This window comes from Acanthochromis polyacanthus, chromosome 21 (assembly GCF_021347895.1).
Source record: "Acanthochromis polyacanthus isolate Apoly-LR-REF ecotype Palm Island chromosome 21, KAUST_Apoly_ChrSc, whole genome shotgun sequence".
Lineage (NCBI taxonomy): Eukaryota > Metazoa > Chordata > Actinopteri > Pomacentridae > Acanthochromis > Acanthochromis polyacanthus.
Genome location: NC_067133.1, coordinates 18,128,194 through 18,139,380, shown reverse-complemented (window position 1 = coordinate 18,139,380; position 11,187 = coordinate 18,128,194). Strand labels below are relative to the sequence as shown.

General features: G+C 39.0%; 1 pseudogene; it reads right to left on the bottom strand.

Annotated features, from left to right (window-relative positions):
- Positions 1–5,304: 5,304 nt before the first annotated feature.
- Positions 5,305–8,541, bottom strand: LOC127531728 (nicotinamide riboside kinase 2-like; annotated as a pseudogene).
- Between the last annotated feature and the right edge of the window lie 2,646 nt (positions 8,542–11,187).

The window sequence follows — 11,187 nt, the reverse complement described above, 5'->3', positions numbered from 1 at the left end:
CAAGCTTATGGTTTTTTCTTATTATTAGAATGATTTCTTTTTTTTTTTTAACTTCTGAGAATAGCCATGTGATGCTTTGAAGCATACGTTTTGCCTATTTATATTTAACAGTTGCTAATATGTTGAAAGGATACCGAATTATTTTCATCAGCAGAACAAATTCTCACTCGCCCATCTCACACCCACTTGCACTGTGTGTTTATGTCTCCTCATACACAACAATTTCTCGCCAAAGCAAAGGATGAGAAACTTTCAGTGGGTGAAGTGAATTCGAAGGAATACAGATGAGTAAGGAAAATCAGGGAGGCCAGGAATGTCAGGGGGAAAAGGAAGCGTGACTTGGCCAAAAGGGGTCTGGCAAGTCCCTAATGCATCCTTGTTGTGTTTGATGCTTTTTTGCCTTAATGTCAGATGCAGAGATAACATACCTGCCAGTATGTAGATTTATAAGATATATAATAGATATCCTAGTATATTTATATCATGTCTGTATGCTTATTCTGTGAGTATCAGTGTGCTATACACAATGTATCCAGCATTGCATTTGGAGGGGAAAGGGAAACATTGCTGCCAATTAGTTGTTCTGTTGTTGCTGTGCTCGGACCAACGTTAAAGGAATGTGTTGTTTTTTTAATCAGGACGGCTCTATGACTATTCTTATTGCTATCTGGAGGCATTCGGAGAAAATAAGAAACCGGAGTTAAGATTTATGCAGGAGTTTAGAATAAATAAGGATGTCCTTTGTTAAAATCTGACCACATGCTGATTTATGAACACGATGGAGCTGGGTGTGTGTGTGTGTGTGTTGTGTGTGTGTGTGTGTGTGTTGTGTGTGTGTTTGTTCTCATGACTTGATTGTGCCGGAGTGTGTGAGCAACAGGAAGAGATCGCGGGATGTTAAAGATGTCATCATGCGTGTCATTGTTCGCTTACTTTCATCAGCACACCTTTGTTGAACGGCGTTCAGGATTTGATCAGCACAGCTTAAACAGGCCACAGTTAGCTTCGGCGTTTGTTTTCACAGGGTAAATTAAAAAAAAAAAAAAAAAGAACACAATTGTGGTTCTTTTGGAGGTAAGAGCAAGTTTCTGCAGGTCAGTAACTGAGCTTATCTGAAGACGTCACTGCTTGGTGCAGCAGGGGCCTGTGTGTTTTGACCTGCTCTGTCACAGGACGGAGCAGAGCTGCGGGGCCACCACACAGGCTTTCCATCTGACAGAATGGGAAATCCAGGATTACTATTGCGTTTGCTCAAATAAAAGATTCCCATATGCATTGGCCTTTTACTTTCAACATGTTGCTTTGTTTTTGTGGCTTCTCGTTCTGTCAAAAGCTATAAAACTTAATATTTAATTGCCATACAAACACGATACTGTAGCAATTTGTTTCTTATTAAGGAAATTATTCAATTAATTGATTTGCTGCCATTCTTTTTAAATGATGAAAAGAAAACCACGGGAAGTGTTTTCTTTGAACAGTTTGTGTACAGTTTATTTTTATATCATTTGGTGGATGGTCTTGGAAACTGAATCGTGTGTTGATGATATAGCATATAAGCATTACCACTCTTGTAACATAATGTAATATGGAATTGTAAATTATAAATTTATCCGAGTCCATGACAATTGACGAATAACCACTTAAAGTTGTTAGTGAACCATTGAAGCACTGCAGGCCACATCCTCAATGTTCATTTTCTGATTGGGTTTTTTTTCCCACACGTGTGCAAACATTTTGATATCTTTAATTGTTCACGGTCATCATTAAAAATCAAATATATTTTGTACCAGCACTTTATTTCATCAGGGTTTGATTGCAGGCGGTGTGTTTCAGGTAGTGTACAGTCTGTGCTGGTGGCTTGGTCATTGGCAGTCATCTGCTGATTATATTCCACTGGGCCAATTCACAAACTTGCATTGTTCAGCAGCTACTGGTAACCCTTTTTCTATAGGCGTAATCAAAACAAACTAAGTCATTCTCTATTAATTGTCCAAGTGAGATTAACGTATTGGCTGATAAAGCAAATGTAAGCTGTTGTGGTCACATAGGACGTGACACATCCAAAGGAGATAAATGTGTCCTTATCTAACTGGCCATTTCTAGCACTGTCACCACCTCGCTTTCTTAGTAATTTTTAATCACTATCTAGCCTGATAGCCCAAATGTCCGTCCCATGGGTGCCTATTAGCTGGTTCCATCGGAAATTGCTGTCAGGTTAAGTTGTCGCAGACTGACTCCCTCTGAGAATAATTCTCTGGGCTTTAATTCATGTCTTTGTCCACAAGTAAGAAGATTATTCAAGGGAAAAAAACATGAAATGATTGTAATATTTGTAAATGATTCTTGCTGTATGTGTAAAATGTGTCCAAGTTATTTATTTATATATTATTTTTTATGAAAGTTTTTTCCTCTTGACAGAGCTTGAGGTGTCATTTTGTGAATAAATGCATTTAATAAGCAAACATCTATATATAAAACAATATATAGTATATCAGTATATTTTTCTTTTATTTCACTGTTCGGTACTGTAAAGTGTGTTAAAAATACAAATAAAGCAAGATTTTTATATTAAATGCAACAATGCTGTCATGTTTGCTGTCAGTTTTCGGCACTGTTCGATGATTTGATAGAATCCGTTTCTGTTAATACTCTTAAGTTATTGGTTCATGGGCTGGTATTGTAAACTTATTCCTAACTGTAGAAAGACTTGCAAGACTGTATCATTGACTGACTATTATAAGAAGCTTCACTTGGGTTTTTGGGCCCCAGTATACGTTAGTATTCACATGGATGTCATGTCTCTATGTATCTATACTGTAAATACCTTGAGGTTCATTCAGGAACTTAGAAATGCAAGTTGTCCTTCTGCCTTCGAAATGCGAGTTAACTATACTTCAGCTGATTAATTCCTGCGAAGTCATCTTGTGAGTAGAGAAAGTGTAAAACTACTTGACTTAAATTAAAAGAACTAGAGAAGACAAGTTCACTAACCTTAAAACAGTAAGTTCATTTACCTAGTCACATAGATGATGGTTAGACATATACTTACTTTAGCTTTTCTTTGCCTGAAAATCCAGACTGACTTTATTTATGTATTATAAAGGCAGTCTGGCATTGTGATGATACGAGCACGATTTCAAAAAGGAGGGGCTAACGAATGCAGCTTGAACGAGAAAGAACCAATCAACGTAACACGATGTGACGCACAAACAAATCGACCTTGAAGTCCATGTAGGTCCCAAACAACAATGCATGCAGCCGAGGAAAGCGTCGCGGTGAATGAATTACTGCCGTTTTGTCACAAAAATCTGCGAATACAAGGGGTACTCTCAAGTACAACACTTATTTTTGAAAAGGCTACGCAAACAAAAGACTCCTTCCGAACGATTAGCGGTTGTTAGGAATAACTTTAAATCGGAGCCAAACCAAAGTCAGGCGTATGTGTAAAAGTTGCTTAAATTTACTCACACGTTTGGAACGGGATTTTCCTCTGTACAAACAATGGCAAGAAGCCGAAAGTAACGAGCCATCCACTCCTCCTCATCGTCGGAAACGTCAAGTGAAAAGAGGCAACGACTAACGCATCCAAACGCCAAGAAGACCACAAAAGATTCGCTTTGGCCTCCCTCTCCTCCTCCGGCATCATCTTTATGGTAATCAGGTGCTGAAGATGACGCAGCATTAACTCCCGCCTCCCGTGCTATGATTGGTCGTACCAAACTGTACCGGGAGGGGAAAACGGCGATTCAATTCGCCAATGCCAAACTGACTCTCCTGTATCTTCCTAACATGGAGATAGGAGATTACATGGAGATTCAGTTTGGATTTTCCAAGCTAAGCTTTTCTAAAACTGAATTCAGTACTGTCCTTTGTCATAATTGGAATTATTTCAATTATTGTGAAAAGAAAAAATCATTTCATAATTTAACATGTCCTAAAAACACACAGCAAGTTTTCACCATTGCTGTTTTCTGAAACTACAAATACACAACCAAAAAAAATGCCAAAACAAATGTAACTGTGGGTAGTTTTACCTCTTTAACAATGCATTATTGGATGTCATCTTACATGCTTGTAGAGTTTCTTATCAACTTAAAACAATTAAGTCTAATCAACTTTCAGCTGCTCATCCATTTAACACATCATTTTAAAACTAAAATGTGTTTTAAAGTTTTAAAGTAGTCTGAGAATATTAATAAGTTTGGTTTAATTACCTATAACTGAGGGAAAAAAAACACACTCTTCATGTTCACACAGTACTAATTTTTGAATGATAAAAAAATTGACAAAGAGGTCAGATTTTCAGAACAAAAATTCAAAAACCTCCCGAGAGACCTATACAAACTTGTTGACAAGTTGGAAAAAAACAATTGCAATCCAGTAGAGCAGGGGTATTCAACTAAAATTCAAAGTGGTCCAGTCTGAGAAAATGTATTAAAGCAAAGGTCCAGAACATCATAATGCCAAACCTGAATTAGTGCGATAGCTATATGTTGATGTAACCCACTAGTTTTATTAGCGTCTGTATGTAACCAATAACTGACTATCAAAATCAAATAAATTCAGTACGGTTCAAAAAACATTTTGGCAACAATCGTTTTATAAATAACTTTTTATATAATTGTAAATCTTAAAATAAAGTGCAGAACTTAAAAAAAATGACTGAACAACCTGAACCAACTTGTAGACATCGTTAACAATGCCTAAATCTGAAAAATGTAAACAATTGAACCAGGGGCGGATCCAGATTAATTTTAGTGGGGGCCACAGGAGGGTACAACAGATATTTTGGGGGGCCACCGAAAAGTTGGAAGAAAAAATGAAAGCTGCTACCGACCTCTCGCTTTTGCTAAGTATTTTTCATGTTTGTTTGTTTTTTTGTTTTGTTTTTTTGGCTCTTTAACCCAATAGGAAGGCTGTATATGACCTTTTCATTTTGGATTGTTAACATTCAAATTATGATGGACTTGTTTCCTTGTTTATGTGAATTACAGCATCATCAGCTGCAGCATCTGCCTGTTATGTAAAACTAGTAAGCTCAATGACAGTATCGTGAGGGCAATTAAGTGACAAATAATGTGCAAGAAAAGCACTATTTACAACCCTGTCAATTTCCACTTCTTAGAATGTTTACTGACAATTATCACATCTAAAATAAGAAATAATATTCTGTACTTTAAGCAACTAGTTCTCAGCTGTAAACCAGAAACATCACAGGGTTCTGTATACTAATCAGTCTAAATCAAAATGAGTACTACCTAATACATAGTGAACAACAAAAATCTGTACCCTTGATATGTGGTAAAATAATCTGAAATGTTCTGAAATGTAAATTTTCAAGTACAATAAAATACAGGAAGTAGCACTCTATACATTTAATAATAAACATGAGAACAATAATAAACAATAACAATACTCCATATTCCTAAATCAAATACGATAAAATACAATAAGCAACACTATACATTTAAAAATAAACCTAAGAACAATAATAAACAGTAACAATATTTCGTATTCTTCAGTCATTTAATAGTGCACAGCTCAGCAAACATCATAGTGTTCTGCATAGAAATCACAAAAAGCTGCTCTCAGTAATCTTTCACAGTGAGCAGATGTTCTTGTGTTGCAGGTCCATGGGCCAGACATGGCCATCGAACAGGCCGGGGGGTCTGGCACCGTTTACTTCCTAGAGCACCTCCTCTTTTTGCATTCTTCATATGGGATGGAAATAAAGTAACGTTGGTTTAGCACATCGATCAAAGGCCTGTAAGTGTGAAGCAGAAAGCCCTCCACAATGAGGATGTGAGTCTCCTCCTCCTCTTTGTGGTCGGACTTCAGGACGATCTCTGTGTCCAGGGTGTTATTAACGCCATGAGACCTCTCAAACTTCACTGGGTTCTCCAGCCACGAGTAGATCATACTCATCATGGCGTCCATGTCCAGAGCAGTGATGACATCGTACTGCTTAAAGCCATCTTCACCAACTTCAATCTGATCTTGGGGCTTGAAGAAGTCATCCTGATGTACCACATAGCAGTTGGGCAGGTTCTTGATCAGGCGGTTGGTGAGGGTGGTTTTCCCTCCATTGGTTACGCTGCAGAGGCCGATGATGTACTTCATGTTCTCGGATTGGTCAAAGCTCAGAAAAAAGTCAAAAACATCAACAAAAACTGGGTTGGGAGCGATCGGACGTGGAAGAAAGCTGAAAAAGAGAAGGCTGCAGCAGGAAACATCAACTACTTGAGTCCTCCATGACACTTGAGTTAAGTGAGTAAAGTAAGAGCAGAAAGAGAGATGCCACTCGGACGCGGTTCCTCCACCGACAAAGGACCTCTTTCTGCTGTTGCTGCTACACATACTTTCCTAGTTGAGGTTTTAGGTGGAATATTCCTTTTAACCAGCCCCTCAGGTCTCTTTGAGGATTTTGGATGGAATACTCGGTTAAATCAACATTTTAGGTGCATGTCCAGGAATTTTTGGTGGAATGTCCCTTTAAGGTGGATGTGTGAGGATCTTGTAGGTGGAATACTTCCTGGAACCAACCTTTTAGGTCAACATTCAAAGATTTAAGGTGGAATATTCCTTTCAACCTCACTGAATTTCATGTTTTGATCATTATCAAGTGAGAAACCTCAATCCAAACTCCTCATAATGATGTTTGAGATTTATGCTGCTGTTATTTGTTTAGTCCAGACTAAATGACAGAAATTCACAACTGTAATTTTATTTCGGGACTCGGTTATTAAATGCCAAACAATCCATGTGACTCTAAAAACGCTACAGCTTTACAAACTCTAAGATTAAACTCTCCACAAGGATCCAAAATAAGTTGGACTTCTACATGAAAGCTTTAATTATTCTTCATCTAGTTCCTGAAAAGTTTGGTCAATAAAAAAGCCAAAAAATAATATTTCCAGGGGGTTAGGAGGCTATTTATTTGAAGGACCAAGTTTACAACAACACAACATGTGAGCAGAAAAATCACAAAGTCTGTCTTTCTTGGTGACCCTAGAAAGCCGGTCGTAATGTTTTTTGAGCAACACACCATACTATGACGTTTTTACAGTGAAGGTTCTACTATGGAACCAGTTTGACATGTTCAGGCGTTCTTTGTGTGAAAACTCAGAGATTTCAGGTATCAGAAGGTGGTTTTCAACTTTCTTTGTTAACTTTCTGCTTCAACTTTAAACTAAATTTACTTAACTAACCCAGCCCTCTGACTTCCAGTAAGCTGTGTTGCTATTGGCTGTCCAGGTGGCTGCTTGGTTTTATCAGGAACACCTGAGCAGCTCAGTGTCTTCCTGCTTCATTCGGCTGCAGTCACACGTTTCCTCTGCTTCTCTTCACTGAACTGAGTTTGACTCCGTTGCTTTAGTTTGTTCTTTAGGCCTTGGCTTACAGCAGTAAAATCGTCTTTAATGTGTTTCTTGGTGTGTTTTAGGGCTTTGTACTGGATAGTTGTCTTGGTGAATGTGGTTCCTTAGCCACAGTTTGCACATGGTGCTAATGTGTGCAGTGATTAGTGGATTTGGTGCTGTGGAGTTGTGTCTTTATCTTTGCTGTAGTGAGTCTTTAGAAGTATTTGGTCAGACACATTCTGTATTCTTGTTTGTGAATCAACGTTGGTTGTCCAGAAGGTAAGAGTTCCTGTCCTGATTCTCTGTTGAAAGAGGTTCTCTGGTAGGCTGCAGGAGACTTTAGTGTTTGGGTTGTGCGAGTTGGTTTTTGTACGTTTTCATTTGGACGACTATCTTGAGGCTCCTCCATATGGTTTAGTGAGGTTTTCTGTAGCAGTCCTACAAAGCAACCTGCAGCAGAGACTTTGAGAGTTTTTAGGAAACAAACTTGGCGTGAGACTGTGCGCACCGGTGCGCCAACCTTGATGCTTGCTTATGCACAAAACAGGGCTAGAAAGTGGCGTAAATCACAACCTTTGCGTAGAAAGTGGCGTACGTTGTGATTTCTAAAAACAAACTTGGCATGAGAATGTGCGCACCGGTGCGCCAACTTTGATGCTTGCTTAAGCACATTTTGGAGACAGAGGGAACGGCAGTGCCGGAGGGTGAAGTGGCGAACTGAAACCAGATCATATCACATATCTATATCACATATTAGACTTGTAGAGCCGGATAATCATAAACCCTCATTGTTGTAGATGTTCATATAGTGCGCCATTGGGCCTACGACTGCATTTGCAGAACTATGTTCATATATCAAACTTCCATCTTCAAATGATATAGAGCTGTGGATGGCACTGATTGATTACTAATTTGGAAAAGGCGTGTGACAATCGGTGCAATCGCTGATCAAGCGGATAAATAGCGGGTAACAGCCGTGCGTAATGTGGCACAATGGATGCGCTGGCATTGCTGGAAGATCACGTTAAGAATGGAGAGAGATTTTAGGGATCACAGGGATTTCCTGGTCCATGACGATGACTGGCTAATAAGCCGATTCAGATTCCCTAGAGCAGTACTCTTGGACCTATGTGCTGAACTGGGCCGTCTTAGACAGGGACCCACCCACCAAAACCACGCCATCCTGGTAAGACACAGGAGCTCACGACTCGGGGTTTCTGGCGACACCGGCTCCTTCAGCGGGAATTGGCAGACAGGTGTGTTTATATGAAGAATATATGAGGTTACATTTGTGGTCTAAATCCTATCTGGGGTCTGATTATACAGTTAAATGATGTCTTTTAGGTCTGGATATCACAACCATCCCTTAGCGCAATGCCAGCTGTTTGGATGACATTGTAAACATGACAGTCAATACATCAGGTTCCTTAAACTATGGTGAACAGGCCAACATTAAATGGCAATTTGCAGCAATGTCCGGTTTCCCAAATGTAATCGGCATAACTGACTGCACTGATGTTGCTGTAAGGGCTCGAGTGAAAATGAATTTGTCTGTGAAATCGAAAAAATGTACATTCAATCAGTGTACAAATGATTGTGTTTTTGGGTTTTAAGAGGTGAACAGGTAAGATTTTTTTTTTTGTATTGATCTTTTACTTTGTTCCTGGTTGGAATGTCCATCAATGTCAACGTGAAGTTCACTTTTAGTTCTGTCTATTTTGATTTTACTAACACCCATTTGCTTTTAACCCTCTCACATGTTGTGTTGTTGTAAGCTTACTCTTTCAAATAAATACTCGTCTAACCCTCTGGAAACCACTGTTTGGACTGTCTTTGTGTTGCTCCTCACCTGTTTCAGACAGTTGGGACAGAACGTTTTGTGCACCAAAGGCTACACTAGAACAATCTGCTATACAGGGATGGGATCAGCGAGTTCTGATTCCAGCGGAAAGTTGTTGACGGGGGGGTTTATGTGAGCGGTGGCGTCGCAGCGACTTCCAATTGCTGGGCCGTTTACAATCGTCATTAACAGGCTATCGTTAACGTCGTTACCATCTCGCGGGAGTATCGGCGACAATAATGTGTTCAAACTTAAAATGAAATCGGCGGATCCGCGGAAAATTCCCATCCCTGGACTCTACACTTCACGGTGATTCAATTACAGTACTGTACATGACTGCTCTCACTGAGTGGCAGCTAGCATTCAGCGCGGTGGATATTAGCAGCCGTTCGATATTACGACTTGCCGACCATAAACATACCTCACCCCCCAAAAAATTTTCTCCTTGAATTTAGACAATTCACAAGAATGACCCTGGCAATGATAAAATCCGCGGAATTCCGCGGATCCGCGGAAAATTCTCATCCCTGGCTATATCCTGTTTTTTTTTGTTTTAGTTTTTTTGTTGTTTTTCTAGCAACATATAAGAATCTGAACAGTTTTAAAAATTACTATACTTTTACTTGTGCAATGAACTATTATTCTATGGCATTTTTTAGACCACATATTATACTCTGTTTTCTTGAATAACATACTATTTTGACAATATACTGCACTATGACATTTTTTGAATCGCATATCATACATGACAATTTTAGGCAATAGCCCATCATTTTGCACTTTTTGAACCGCATAATAATCTATGGTTTGTTTGTTTTTTGCAGACAAGCTATACTATGAACTACAGCATTACTATGTCTTGAAAAAGTATAACTATACTTTTGACCATTTTCTGAACTACATCCTATACTATGGCATTATACACAGAGTGCTTTGGTGTACATGTTGATTTATAATTCTAGATTTTTTTTCTGTTGTTGTTTTTTGACAGGATTACCACAGGACCTGACCGTGAAACACCGTTGACACCCACCTGAGGGAGATGCTGCTAAGATCTCAAGGCTGCTTGTCATGGTCTTTCTGGCCCTGCTGGAGAACATCTTCATCAAACTACATCTTCTTTGAAGAGGCCCTCAGATGGCTCCAATCTCTGACCTTCAGGAGAACTTCTACTTTCACTCTTTAACGAGACGACAGTTATTTTAAGGGACCCAGCTCCTGGCGGCTTTAAGTAAAAATTTAACATACATCTAAACGGAACTGCAGACAGTTAAATCTGAGCTATCGTCAGTATTCAAACATCAAGTCCTAAAGGGTGTCCTAAAGCACGCTGTGGGCGAAACGGAAACTTCAGTCTCCACATCACCGACGACATCATCACACTCCAAAGCAGAGCACCTGTCTGCTGAACTTCTAAAAGTGGACTATAAAGATGACTGTGCAATAAAAATGTATATAATGCTGCTGTGCAATTTCATAATTTTTTTTTTTGCTGTAAATACTGCTTTCTTCTCTTCTTCTGAAGAAAACATTTTTATTTATATATATATATGCACTGTGTGCTGCACACTTTCTTTGATTAAAGTGTTCTATTTGCCGCTGTACACTGTAAATTTCCCCGCTGTGGGATTAATAAAGGTTCTATCTATTTATCATCAAGCTGTTGACTCTGAGAAACTTCTCTTCTGATTTTGTTGTGGCTTTGGATCATCCAGACCTCTTCCTGTCAGTTTCCCTCAGTTTCTGAGTGACTTTTCATGGTGAAGAAAACTACTCACGGACACCTTGACTTTCTTCACAATTTCTCTGTAGGGAAGATCTACAATTCTAAGTCTTTTGATGGTCTGTCTCTCTTCTATTGTCAATTGCCTTTTCCTCTGCATTTTATAGCTACACGCTACTTTCTGCAGTACAATACTGTTCAAATAATGCTCTTGAGGGTATGGTGCCACAGTGTGTTTCAACACTACTTTCATGCAGACATAGGTT